Here is a 14,482-nt window from a genome sequence, read left to right as displayed (position 1 = left end):
CAACGTGAATGATTCTCAATGTCTGTGGAGTTTTTAGTGTATGAACGGTCAGATTTATACAGGACGCAGCTCATCCATGCTAAGATTGCAGCCTTCAGCGGTTCAATAAAATCACACTAGGACATGTCACGATTTTAATTTGATTAATTGTCCATTTCAGCATAAAAGGAGTAACAGAGCACGCGTTTTAAAATAAGCATGTGAGCATTAAAAGCTGTCGTGTGTCAGTCATACTGCACGCTGGTACCGGATACTGCAGAAACACTAATATCATTACATCTTTTTTATTTTAGTATCGACTTGGTACTGAAGTACCGGTACTTTTGACCACAGTACATGGCTATTTGATCAGTTTGATGTTTTTACTGATTGCAATAATATGTATAGTGCAATTTATTTTTAAATAAATGATCAAAACGGAACATTTATGATTTGTCTGCAAATTTCAAAGCACTTGTCCAGTTTTAGTAATAATGCCTGCATGCATTGGAAAGTAAAGCTTCTAAGCTTTAAAACGATACCTATTTTTGTGTATGTCAGAACTGTAGTTATTAATATTTTGACAATTATATTGTTTTCTCAAGGGCCTGTCGGCGGGCCCATCCAAGCTTAAAGGGTTAAATGTTTTTATTGATGACAACTTTAGGGTTTAGAGAGTTTATGGTAACTTAATTAAAACTAGTAAGAATAGTAAGTTGAGCAAACTAATTTTTGTACAATTTAAGATAACTACTTAGTATTTACACAATACCAACAGTTCATTACCAGTGAAATTTCACAATTCAAAAGTCCAATTTTGATTTTATGGGGCTTTAAAAATAGCACATATGAAACTCAAGATGAATACTAACATACATTGTGTTTTTGATTGAAGGACAGAGATGAGTTTGACCTGAAACAGAGTATTTCTTTGGTTTATTATCAACATCTCCAGCTATAAAGTGAAAATAGAGCCGTTCTCTGTGTGTATGTGTGTCAAAGGAGCTAGTGTGCACCTGGGGCCTTGTCTAGTTTATCCTCTTCTCTGTAAAGCATCTTGACTGCCTGAGGAACAAAAATAGTTAGAGGGCTTGTAGGTAAACGTTTGTGATGGAAGAAAACATTACAGACAAAGAGAGCGAAAGAGTGGTATAAAAAATTGATGAAATGGGTTGGAGAAACATGGGATGGTATGTTTTCGTTTTTAGTATTGCTGATGTCTGCATAGTTCTTCCTGAAACCCCCAACACACACACACACACACACACACACACACATATATACATACACACATACATACAAACACACATACACACCAATCCATCATCGTCAGGTGTCTGCTGCCTCCTAATCCCAGCCAAATCACGTGAGGGGAGAAAACGGCACGTAAGGATCTCCCTTTATGACTTATAGATGAGTTCAGGGTATGTGAGATTCACATTATCCCAGTGCTGCCATAAACACAGCTTCAATATTAGGTCAAGGTTTCATTTGGTTCCTATAGCGAGCGGACTACCTAGGTCTTAGTTCCTCTCGAGGTTTCTTTTAAATCTACTTAAACATCTTAGGGAGTTTCTTCTTGCCACTGAAGGCTTTGGCTTGCTCACCGGAGGATTTGCACTATAGGAAGGCACTATATATCTATTTTGTGTAAAGCTGCTTTGGGAACAATATGTATTGTGAAAAGTGCTTTTGAAAACAAAACTTAAGGCCTTTGTAAAAAAGTAAAGTCTCAAAGACATATTTTACCCACTCTTGCTAGTACTTTTATTTTATTCTTCTTCAAACAATGTCCAACAGTGTATGTTCATGCATCACAGGATATTTATATCATTTTTTACCCACCACAGTGTCATTTCCGGCACATCTCAAATTCTGTATTGTTTAACAGAATTCTGTGCTGGAAATGACGCTGATGAAAATGACATTTCTTTTACATTTTGAAATAAAATGACAAACTTTTTTGTCTTGCCAAGACTAATTTCATAGCTAACATTTTATGTATCCTAAATACACACAATTAAATCATACTTTCACACTTTTTGCATAATTTGGCAAAATTACAGCTTGACTGGAAATGACTCCCAATAAAAATACTCTATTCACAAGTGCTTTTTCACTTGATTTTTCTTTGTTTTCTTCAGGCATCACTTGCATCATCTCAAGCATGCTCTTCACTGACACTTTTGTCCACTTGGTTTCTAAGTACACTAACTTTTGAAAAAAACTTTACTAGGGGCAAAATGGTTTGGTGTGGTGGAAATGACGTCGTAATTTTTGAAACATTGATAGAAGTCATTTTCACGCAATAAATATTGAAATGGTTTGTTTATTTCACTCTTTGTTTAGATTATCATAGTTTAAAACGTAATAATTTGTATTTTTTTTTTATGAATTTTCACTAGTATTGAAAGTCTGTGTCTGGGATAAGACTAAAACAGTAAAGCCGATACATTACATTAAAGACATTTGAAATGTTTGAAAAATAAATGAAGGCCTGCTAAAAAGTTTTGAATTCAGTTTTAATGAGACCTTCACATAACAAAAAGAAAGTATACCTGCAAGCAGCAATGCGGATTCCTCAAAACTGCAAATTATGTAAAAATTGACATGGTAGAGACATGTACTTCACACATGTGCACAATATTTCATTAATTTGTTATTAAACATTGCAAGAGTCTTCATATGAACTGATGATTGAATCAAAGTATCAGTTTTATGACTAGCGAATTTGTAAAGCATTATTTTAGTGTTAGCGATAAATAATAGTAAACTGTAATTCTGTCATCTTTTGACATATCAAGGTGAAATTGTGCACAGTACTTCAGAGTGATGTCATCTTGAAGCCTGTTAGGTTGGGAAAAACATTAGTCAAAATGGCATTAGATTTTTTGGACATATGGATATTGAGACAATGTGGACATTTACATAAATGCGCACCTTTCAGCCATTTTGTATTGTATTCATTTTTGCTAAATATCAAATTGAAAGACATGTATCCTACACATACATACCGAGTTTCAAGTCAATTGAAGTTATGGTTCAGGAGGAGGAGATTTTTGTAGTTTTGGACAAATTTGTATTGTACAGGAAAATCCATCATGGCGGACTTTATGGGTTCTAGAGGCTTTTTTGTTCCTCTTGAGAAATGAGGCATATATACCAGGTTTCAGAAATGTTGGACTTATGTGGTGGAAATGGTATCACTTTGAAAATGGACAAATTGGAGCGTGGCCTGTAGCGCCACCTATAGGCTCACGTGGGCCATTTTTGGTGTGGTAGTTACTCTTGGCCTGTAGTATCAATGTGCCAAATTTCAAAACTTTTTACCAAGGAGATCTGGAGTTAATGGGCAATTTAGAGCAACAGGAATAATAATAAGAAGAAGAATACTAACAAAAACAATAGGTTTCCTCCTACCAGAGGAATCCTAAAAAGCTGAAATCTGTTTGTTTTTATTAAAAATCAACTCTTGGGACATGAATGTGTCAGAAGTTGAAGAAACACCCAGAAATGAATTGAACTGAATGCATTACGAAAAGCTTCAAGAGAAATGATTGAGAAAATATTTTCAAGAGAATATTGGTTAAACAGTTCATTCTAAGTCAAATATTATATATTTCCATGTGATTTGTATTTTTTATGCTAATTAGAGTATTACGTTGTTAGTGTAGCAACATGTCGAAGACACAATTTAATCTCATCGCAGAATAAATGTAAGACTTTATGCCCCCACTTGAATGCTCGTCTGTAATATAATCTTATTCTCTCTAATCAAAGTGTGATATTAACATTGAAAGCAATAACAACACATTCATCTTGAGATATGTGATGTGGGCGTGTTATAATCATATCGCTGCTCTCATGAGCTGGTGGGTGTTTGAGCGCAGGTCTGGATTTGTTCACACATCGATACAGACAGACTGATGTGCTCCAGATATGTGTTTAATTGTCATGCTGACTTAAAAATACTCATATACAGGTTAATATGTGAATCTCACAAAAACTGTCAAGAACATATTTGGTTCATATTTCACCCCAAAATCAAAAGAAATAAGAAATGATCCTTTTAACTAAATAAGTAAAAAGCCTTGTCTGGACATTCAAAATAGCTTTAAAAGTTTGACGTTTGATGGTTATACATTACAGTAAGACAGAGAGTGAGCTAGCTAGTCAGACAGATTGTCACATAGTCAGCTAAACCTTTAGATTGATGATTAGAAAGAAAGAAAGAAAGAAAGAAAAAATGGAGAAAGAAAAAAGGGAAAAAGAAAGAAAAAGAGAAAAGAGAGAAAATGAATGAGAAAAAATGAAAGAAAGAAAGAGAAAAATAAAAATAAAGAAAAAGAGGAAAAGAAGGAAAGAGAAATAATAAAATGAAAGAAAAAGAATAAAAAGTGAAAGCAAAAGAGAAATGAATGAAAAAGAAAGCAAAAGAAATAAAGTGAAAGAGAAAAAAGAGAAAAAGAAAGAAAGTAGAAAAAGAAAGAGAAAAAGAAAGAAAAAGAGGAAAAGAAGGAAAGTGATAGGATAAAAGAAAGTAGGAAAAGAAAGAGAGATAAAGTGAAAGAAAGAGATAAAGTGAAAGAAAGCAATAAAGTGAAAGAGAAAGAGAAAGAAAGAGATAAAGTGAAAGCGAAAGAAAGAGATAAAGAGAAAGCGAAAGAAAGATAAAGCAAAAGAAAGATAAAGCGAAAGAAAGAGATAAAGAGAAAGAGAAAGAAAGAGATAGAAGAGAAAGAGATAAAGGGAAAGAGAAAGAAAGAGATAAAGAGAAAGAAAGATAAAGCGAAAGAAAGAGATAAATGGAAAAAGAGATAAAGTGAAAGAGAAAGAAAGAGATAAAGTGAAAGAGAAAGAAAGAGATAAAGGGAAAGAAAGAGAGAAAGAGAAAGAAAGAGAAAGAGATAAAGAGAAAGAAAGAGATAAAGTGAAAGAAAGAGAAAGAAAGAGAAAGAGATAAAGAGAAAGAAAGAGATAAAGGGAAAGAAAGAGAGAAAGAGAAAGAGATAAAGAGAAAGAAAGAGATAAATGGAAAAAGAGATAAAGAGAAAGAGAGAGATAAAGAGAAAGAGAAAAAGAAAAAAACAAAAGAAAAAGAATAAAAAGCAAAAGAAAGAGAGAGATAAAGAGAAAGAGAGAGATAAAGAGATAAAGTGAAAGAAAGAGATAAAGTGAAAGAAAGAGAGAGATAAAGAGAAAGAAAGAGATAAAGTGAAAGAGAAAGAAAGAGATAAAGAGAAAGAGAGAGATAAAGAGAGAGAAAGAGAGAAAGTGAAAGAGAAAGAAAGAGATAGAAAGAAAGAGATAAAGGGAAAGAAAGAGAAAGAAAGAGATAAAGTGAAAGAGAAAGAAAGAGATAAAGAGAAAGAAAGAGATAAAGTGAAAGAGAAAGAAAGAGATAAAGTGAAAGAGAAAGAGAGAGATAAAGAGAAAGAAAGAGATAAAGAGAAAGAGAGAAAGAAAGAGAGAAAGTGAAAGAGAAAGAAAGAGATAGAAAGAGATAAAGGGAAAGAAAGAGAAAGCGAAAGAGAAAGAAAGAGATAAAGTGAAAGAGAAAGAAAGAGATAAAGAGAGAAAGAGAAAGAAAGAGATAAAGAGAAAGAGATAAAGAGAAAGAAAGAGAAAGAGAGAAAGAGATAAAGAGAAAGAAAGAGATAGTGAAAGAGAAAGAAAAAGAGAAAGAGATAAAGAGAAAGCGAAAGAGAAAGAAAGAGATAAAGGGAAAGAAAGAGATAAAGGGAAAGAGATAGAGAAAGAGATAAAGAGAAAGAGAGAAAGAAAGAGATAAAGTGAAAGAGAAAGAAAAAGAGAAAGAGATAAAGGGAAAGAAAGAGATAAAGAGAAAGAGAAAGCGAAAGAGAAAGAAAGAGATAAAGGGAAAGAAAGAGATAAAGTGAAAGAGAAAGAAAGAGAAAGCGAAAGAGAAAGAAAGAGAAAGAAAGAGAAAGCAAAAGAGAAAGAGATAAAGGGAAAGAAAGAGAAAGCGAAAGAGAAAGAAAGAGATAAGGAATGAAAACTACAGCAAAATAAATAAAATAGAGTAAACAATTAAAGAGAAAAAGCAAAAGAAAAAAGAGAGCGAATGAAAAAGTAGCAGCAAAAGAGAAAAATAATGAAGAGGAAAAGGAAAGAGAGAATAAAAGAAAATTAGAAAGAGAGAGAGAGAAAGAGAAAAAAACAAAAGTAAAAGAATAAAAAGAGAAAAAGCAAAAGAAAGAGATAAAGAGAAAGAGAAAGAAAATGAATGAAAAAGATAGCAAAATCAATAAAAATGAGAAAAAAGTGAAAGAGAAAAAGAACAAGATGGAGAACAGTCAGCCGGTTGTTATCGCAGAATAAATCCTGACAGAGTCATCAGGATCTGGGTCTGTATTCATTTTATCTTAGTTCTTAGCTTGGAGTTTTTGCTTAAAACATATTCACAAAACTTATATTCACAATAGTTTTCTAGCGAAGTTGACCTTGTTGATATGGACGACATCACGTTTTATGAGCACGCTCTTTTAAAGTGATTGGTAGACAGAGAACCGCTATTTGTCAACGAATTTGTCCACTATTTGTTTCAATTATTTTAAATCTTAGTAAATATTGTGTTGATTTAATTTGTTTACATCTTGTTTTTTGTCAGTAAATATTGGCATTATATCTGTCTTGCTGCTCTCTAGATATCGGTTTCCTAATTGGCCACTGAACAATCCATATTGGTAGAACGCTAATTTGTAGCAGTTTTCAGATTGATTTATTGAATGTAAGTCCTAAAATAAACCTTCAACAGACTCCGTTCTCTTCATGAAATAAATGAGTTTGGTTTAAAAACACTCCATAGAGACGTGCAGCTCCTCACAACCTTTCTGATTGGTGGATTAGACTGTTAGTAAGTAGACACTAGAACAATGTGGACCCCCTATCCAGTCCACCCAGAACATTAAACTGCAAAACAGCTAATTCAGAAATCATCATGGTTATGATGTCACAACCATGAGCTTGTTAACATATAACCGGCTACATTTACTCATCAACAACTGTATTCAGCGACTTGACAGGGGTGTTGTTGCTCAACTCACATGTGAAGCAATTATCTAATTGTAACCAAGGGTCATTAACATATAGAACTGATAAAGGTACAGTGGCAAAACTTGCCTTTTTAATAGTAAGGTTGGAAAGAGGGTAGAAATGGGCATGGAAAGCTAACCTAAAGTTGTTTTGGTGCAAGAAACCTTGAATAACATTATAAATGGACTAGTGGAATATTAGAGCCATGAAATGCTACTTTAACATTCAGAAGAGTAGCATACAGAATTTCACCATTTATAATGGTGCAGCACTGTAAAGATAAGTTGATGGCATCACTCATTGTGTGGATGTAGGTCAGAGGAAGCCAGTCATTGGAACAGGAAGACCATAAACTCTCTGCTCCAAAATACACACAAGAGCTGAACAGACTTCCAGCAGCACTGACCTCCGAAAACCAGAACAAAATCAAAGAGGTACGATTAGTTCCAATGTATGTCACCGCTGTTACTGTGAGCAGAAAATGAGAAAAGAAAAAGTGAAAGAGAGCGGTGGGCTAAATGCTGTATTGAAAACATGTCAAGATTTTTTGAGACTTCAGGATGTTCAAGGACTCAACTGAGAAGAGTTCAGCTGAGCACAGACAGATGACCGTTTGAAGTCAGATGAAAGTATGGCATAGAATATTAAAGCAGTCCTTTTTTTTAGTGGAGATTTCATACATTAAATTTAGACTGACCTGAAAATAAATTGAAGAAAGTTAAGAGTGTTTTTTTTTTTTTTTTGTCAGGTTGCTGAGTTAAAATCTAACATGCTAACCTTAAACTTAAACCACCATGGCTATGCTTTGAATGGAATTCTAGTGAATTGCTTACTGCACAGAATACACTGATCAGCCACTTCATTAACACCACTGACAGGTGAAGTGAATAACATTTATTATCTCGTTACATTGGCACCTGTCAAGGGGTGGGATATATTAGGCAGCAAGTGAACAGTCAGTTCTTGAATTTCATGTGTTGGAAGCAGGAAAAATGGGCAAGCGTAAGGATCTGAGTGACTTTGACAAGGGCCAAATTGTGATGGCTAGACGACTAGGTTAGAGCATCTCCAAAACGGTAGGTCTTGTAGGGTGTTCCCAGTATGCAGTGGTTAGTACCTACCAAAAGTGGTCCAAGGAAGGACAACCGGTGAACCGGCGACAGGGTCATGGGTGCCCAAGGCTCATTGATGCGTGTGGGGAGCGAAGGCTAGCCCGTCTGGTCCGATCCCACAGAAGAGCTACTGTAGCACAAATTGCTGAAAAACGTAATGCTGGCCATGATAGAAAGGTGTCAGAACACACAGTGCATCGCAGCTTGCTGTGTATGGAGCTGCGTAGCCGCAGACCGGTCAGAGTGCCCATGCTGACCCCTGTCCACCGCTGAAAGTGCCTACAATGTGCACGTGAGCGTCAGAACTGGATCATGGAGCAATGGAAGAAGGTGGCCTTCCTTGATGAATCACATTTTCTTTTAGATCATGTGGACGACTGGGTGTGTGTGCGTCATTTACCTGGGGAAGAGATGGCAGCAGGATGCACTATGGGAAGAGGGCAGGCCGGCGGAGGCAGTGTGATGGTCTCGGCAATGTTCTGCTGGGAAACCTTGGGTCCTGGCATTCATGTGGATGTTACTTTGACACGTACCACCTACCTAAAGATTGTTGCAGACCAGGTACACCCCTTCATGGCATAGTATTCCCTGATGGCAGTGGACTCTTTCAGCAGGATAATGCGCCCTGCCACACTGCAAAAATTTTCAGGAATGGTTTGAGGAACATGACAAAGAGTTCAAGGTGTTGAATTGGCCTCTAAATTCCCCAGATCTCAATCCAGTTGAGCATCTATGGGATGTGCTGGGTCAACAAGTCCGATCCATGGAGGCTCCACCTCGCAACTTACAGGACTTAAAGGATCTGCTGCTAACGTCTTGGTGCCAGATACCACAGGACACCTTCAGAGGTCTTGTGGAGTCCATGCCTCAACGGGTCAGGGCTGTTTTTGCAGCACAAGGGGGACCTGAATTCTTTCCGCTGTGTTGACTTGTTGTTGGGCTCCATCCTATGACATTTGTTATCCGGTCTGTTCCATCCACCTTGGCGTGCTTCAAAAACCTTTAAGAATGGTGCTAATGCGTTTACATGACCATTTAAGCTGTGTTTTTCGGGAGAAACCTAGGTGTGTTGAAGTGCTTTCTCTTAATCCCTTAAATAGTGTAAAAAAACGCTGCAATAAACAATTTTCTTAAGTGCATGTAAACTAGTCAATGAGACTGTTTACATGCGCTCCAATATGCTGATTGCTCCCAAAAATCAGACAAAGCAAGAAATACATTTGAAATAATTGCGTTATTCTCTGCTTTTGACGTCAAACCGTGAAGATGCATGCACACGACACGTGCACACAGCCAGTAAGAACGCCGGTAAAGGTGTTTACATGCAACGCAAAATCAGTGTAATGGGCAAAAATCTACCCGTGTTGACCGGTTCATTATTACAGCGTTTATGACCCTACACTGATAAAGGAATGCCGTTTATTGCGTTAACATGACCACACATGTTGTCGGCTTATTAAGCATAATCGGTGTTATAATGTGCATGTAAATGTTCTCACTGTCAAATGTGCATTTCAATGGGACAAAATAGGTCCCTGAACCCCACCCCACATCGGTGCTACCAAATCTGTTGCTAGGGCCACCATCTGTAGAACTGTTTCTTTGCATTTTGCGAATCATGCTAAGATAAGTTAAGTGAATAAAATGCTGACAAAGAAAAGGTTAAATGTGGAATGAAAGTGCAAGCAAAAAAATGTGTTGCATCACTATTCTCTTTCTGTTTAATTTAAATTCAGTTAAATTCTTATATTAAATTAATTCTTCTGTCTAGACATTTGCAATTCTGTTGTAAAAAAAAAAAATGATGATTCTGTAGAGCCAGAGGCTTTTCCTCAAATATCGCCAATCGCATCCACTCCAAAGCTGAAGAGAGCGCACATCCAGATCCAATTTAGATGGCAAAATGAAATTTCTCCCCTTCTAGGCAACTGAAGGCATTCCGACAGGGATAAAGAATTCCTTCTATAGCAGGTATTCCCTTGAGGGAAAATTCCAGAAGTTTCTAGGGAAAAAACCCTGATGATGATGGTGAAAACATTAGCAGCGTCTCATTGTTATGCAGATCTGGGAACTGTTCACTGGAGCAGCAGGTTTTTGCTCCGTAGACGCACAGACTCTAATATCTAATTCTAATTTAAATTCTGGATCTTCAGACAGTTGTGGTCCTTTTTCTATTTAAAAGCAACGAATCACAGTGGGAAGTGTGATTGTGTTTGATATAATGAGAGGGATAAAATCTAGTGTCAGGTATAAATATAATGAGCTTTATTATCCGGTTAATGGAGTATATTTTAGCTCTTATCTTAAGCGCACACAACACACTCTCTGAGCTGTCAGTCAAATTACAGCCATTTATCACAATTGGGACTATGACAGAATACTATATTAACTAAAGCAGTCCTGTCTCGCACATTCACGTGGAGCTAATGGACCCACAACACTTACTTAATGACCATTACATTACATACACACGCACCACATTTATCTCCACTGGTTTCTTGACGCTCCAGTAGTTTTTAACTAAAGCACCTCACTGTGTTATTTAAAGCTCTGCAGAAGTAATGTTGTTTGGCATGGAAGGAGTTTAATGTTATTTAAACTTCTACTCATAATGGAGCATTGCACGTTGAAAGCGTTGCAGCATGTCTGCTTGTTCTCCTTTCTTTGCTTCTACAAAAGGTCATTTACTTCATTGTTTCTTTTAAATGTCATGCGCTGTTTTTCTCAAATGAAAAGGCATTTCTCCAAAGCACTTTAGGTCAGGTGCGATACTAGACTCACTTGATTGGGGGGGAAATCAGACATTCTGGTTGGGCGGCACTATCTTGTGTAGTTGATAGGGGTGGTACTTATGCTACCCCTATACATTTAAATGAACATCAAATAATTTTATGGATAAGGTCTAAAATAGAAAAAAAAACCGTGTCCGATGTTACAAATAAAAATAAATCATTAGCGACACTTTTTTTTGCCCTCACATTTTCAGTTTCAGGGTTATGTTTGTCACCTTCAGCCCTGAGCCCTTGTTCATTTCTGACCCTCGTTCAGACCAAATGCGCTCTTTCTAAAAAAGCAAGAGCCTGTTGCCCTTCAGAGGAACATGCCACTGCGTCTGTCATATGTCAGCATATGCTCGTGCTGTTCGAATCATGGCTGGAAAAAAAAGCTTATGTACAGTATATACTAGTTATCTATTTATTTATTTTTTCATATATATATATATATATATATATATATATATATATATATATATATTTCAGTAATGATAACTATGTATATCTGATTATACAAAGTTCTTAGTTTTCGTGACAAGGGAGGAAGCGGGAGATGGCGAGATCCAACTCAAAAGGGTTTTATTTCCCACAGCTTTACAGTCTATATATATATATATATATATATATATATATATATACCACTTTTCAGTGGTTACACTCAAATTAATGCTTTTCAGCACAATACAAATCGCACTCTGGAACACTCTGCTCCGTGCAGCTCTCTCTCTGCCTCACTGGCGTCTGGCTCGCTCTTAAAAGCCCGTCTCCACTCTCACTGCAATGACAAACAGCTGTTAGAGACAATCATTGCCAGGTGATGATCCTTACCATTCTCATCTCGTGATCTTGCATTCACAAACCGGCGCTTAATCACGCCCCTACCACCACACTGATTAAAGGTGCTTTTTATTATGTTTAATTTATTTTATTATATATGTATATAGTATATACACTGATGAGCTAAAACATTGACCACCTCCCTAATATGGTGTTGGTCCTTCACGTGCCTCCAAAACAGCTCCGACCCGTCGAGGCATGGACACTATAAGACCCCTGAAGGTGTCCTGTGGTATCTGGCTCCAAGACATTAGCAGCAGATCCTTCAAGTCCTGTAAATTGCACAGATGCTCAATCAGATTGAGATCTGGGGAATTTGGAGGCCAGGGCAACACCTTGAACTCTTCATCATGTTCCTCAAACCATTCCCACACAATGTGTGCAGTGTGGCAGGGCGCATTATCCTGCTGAAAGAGGCCACTGCCATCAGGGAATACCATTGCCATGAAGGGGTGTACCTGGTCTGCAATGATGTTTAGGTAGGTGGCATGTGTCAAATTGATGTCCACATGAATGGCCAGGGTTTCCCAGCAGAACATTGCCCAAAGCATCACACTCCCTCCACCGGCTTGTCGTCTTCCCACAGTGCATCCTGGTGCCATCACTTCCTCAGGTATACGGCGCACACCAACATGGCCGTCCACTTGATGTAAAACAAAACAGGAGTCATCTGACCAGGACAGGACTTCCACTGCTCCATGGTTCAGTTCCGACGCTCACGTGACCATTGTAGACACTTTTGACGGTGGACAGGGGTCATCATGGGCACTCTGACTGGTCTGCATCTCTGCAGCCCCATACGCAGCAGGGTGTGATGCAGTGTGTGTTGTGACACATTCCTCTCGTAACCATCTTTAAAATTTTCTGTGACTTGTGCCATAGTAGACCTTCTGTTGGTTCGGACCAAACAGGATAGCTTTCGTTGCCCTTGAGCATCGTTGAGCTTTGGGCGCCAAACACACTGTCGCCGGTTTGTGGTTTGTCCTTCTTCGGACCACTGTCACTAGGTGCTCACCACTGCTGTCCGGGAGCACCCCACAAGCCTTGCTGTTTCAGAGATGCTCTGACCAGGTCATCTGACCATAATAATATGGCCCTTGTCAAAGTCGCTCAGGTCTTTACTCCTGCCCATTTCTCCAGCATTCAACACGTTGACTACAAGAACTGATTGTTCGCTTACCATCTAATCTACACAGACCTTGTCATGTGGCCTTATTAGGGGATTATCAATGTTATTCACTTCATATATTCTGCATAATGACTTACATAGGTTTAACACCTGATTAATCTTAACTACCTGCACCAATAAAAGGACTGCAACACTTTTTTCCCATTGCCAGCTTGTTAACCTATAGGTTAAAACAAAATAATGATTGTTACTGAAAGATAGGGCCTGTTTATTTTGTTTTTTTGTTTTTGCCTAGGGCCCCCAGAGCCCCTAGAATTGCCTTTGGCGCCAACATATTGCGGTCCATTGGAATAGCTGCTAAGGTATCTACGTTTGTATATCTATGATAACATTTGCCAAAATGTGCAGTATACAATCACAGCATACTACACAGAATACCTTTGCCGATAATGTAATACACTCAACTTAACCGTGATTCTCTTTCTTGAATTATTCTTTTTTTTTTTTTTTTTTTACACAAAACTGTACCAAAAATACTAAATAATCGCTATTATTTACGATAACTGTTTAAGATAACTGAACGGCACTTTTTGGATTAAACATGCAGCGTGATGACAACAATTCAGCGATGGGATAGGTACATGTATCACTGCATATACAGTACTGTTTCACACAGTATTTATAAAATATAGTATGTAGTATGCATTAAGCAGCACACTACATTTGTAACATAGCTTTTATCTACAAAAAATTACAAAAAAAGCAATCATGTGCTATCAGAGCTCTCCAGCTACAGGAAATGAACTGGATTGCTGATTGCAGTCCCTTTTTCAGTGATTGTTATTGGTGTGAAAAGTGCTGTTGAAGAGCAGGTCATGACCTGTCAATCAAAACAGTGGGCTGGAGCTCACCATCTCTTTGAAAGACCAATTAAAGGAAACATTCGAAAGAAAGAGGACGGTACTACATTTTCTGAGGTTGCTATTGTAGGTGGTTGCTTCCTGAACACACAGTAGAAAGTACAACTTCAGCATTTGCCCTCCAAATATCTGGACGGAAATACTTAATCTCTTTGACAAATCCTCTCGCAAACCATTGGAATATGAGAGTAAAGTCACAGAATAATAACAGCAGCATTAGACATTGTCTTTTGCAAATGTATGTTGCGCTTGTCTCTGTAGAGTTCACACATGTTTTATTGTCCTGTTGTTCTGAGCAGACGCTCAACTCGCCGTTTCTCCTCTCTGGGGGTTTGTTGTTGGCAGTCGGCCTGTAAAATGCTGATGTCTGTGTTTTCATATGACCTATGAGAGACGTATTAGGGTGCACATACGGCTTTACAATAATTCATGAAAGAGAAACCTGTGTGTGTGTGTGTTGTGTCTTAGTGGTATTTACAAACTCAAGCATCACTATTACTATTGCACAAACCCCTAATGTAACACTCTGTACTGTTGTGTTGTACTGACATGAATGATACCTTGAGCACTTTTTACCACAACAAAGGAAAAACGTCTATTCCGAATGTCTAATTTTACTTTCTGTATTTTACATCACTTATAATTCCATTTCTGGTTCTCATCACCTCCCATGGT

General features: G+C 37.4%; 1 protein-coding gene and 2 long non-coding RNA genes across 3 annotated transcripts in view; 2 read left to right on the top strand and 1 right to left on the bottom strand.

The window, feature by feature from the left end:
* LOC127423090 (peripheral-type benzodiazepine receptor-associated protein 1-like) overlaps window positions 1-14,482 on the top strand; it is a 174,633-nt gene that overhangs the window by 65,908 nt on the left and 94,243 nt on the right. The gene's annotated exons all lie outside the window — the stretch shown is intronic.
* The window catches only part of LOC127423843 (uncharacterized), a 149,627-nt gene that overhangs the window by 46,265 nt on the left and 88,880 nt on the right, over window positions 1-14,482 (bottom strand). The window lies entirely within an intron of this gene.
* LOC127423839 (uncharacterized) lies at window positions 5,193-6,165 on the top strand. The gene is made up of 2 exons (XR_007894388.1): window positions 5,193-5,527; window positions 5,990-6,165. It is a non-coding gene; the product is annotated as an uncharacterized LOC127423839 (long non-coding RNA).

This window comes from Myxocyprinus asiaticus, chromosome 3 (genome assembly GCF_019703515.2).
Source record: "Myxocyprinus asiaticus isolate MX2 ecotype Aquarium Trade chromosome 3, UBuf_Myxa_2, whole genome shotgun sequence".
Taxonomy (NCBI): Eukaryota; Metazoa; Chordata; class Actinopteri; order Cypriniformes; family Catostomidae; genus Myxocyprinus; species Myxocyprinus asiaticus.
The sequence above is the reverse complement of the archived record's forward strand: the minus strand, read 5'-3'. Positions and strand labels throughout refer to the sequence as shown.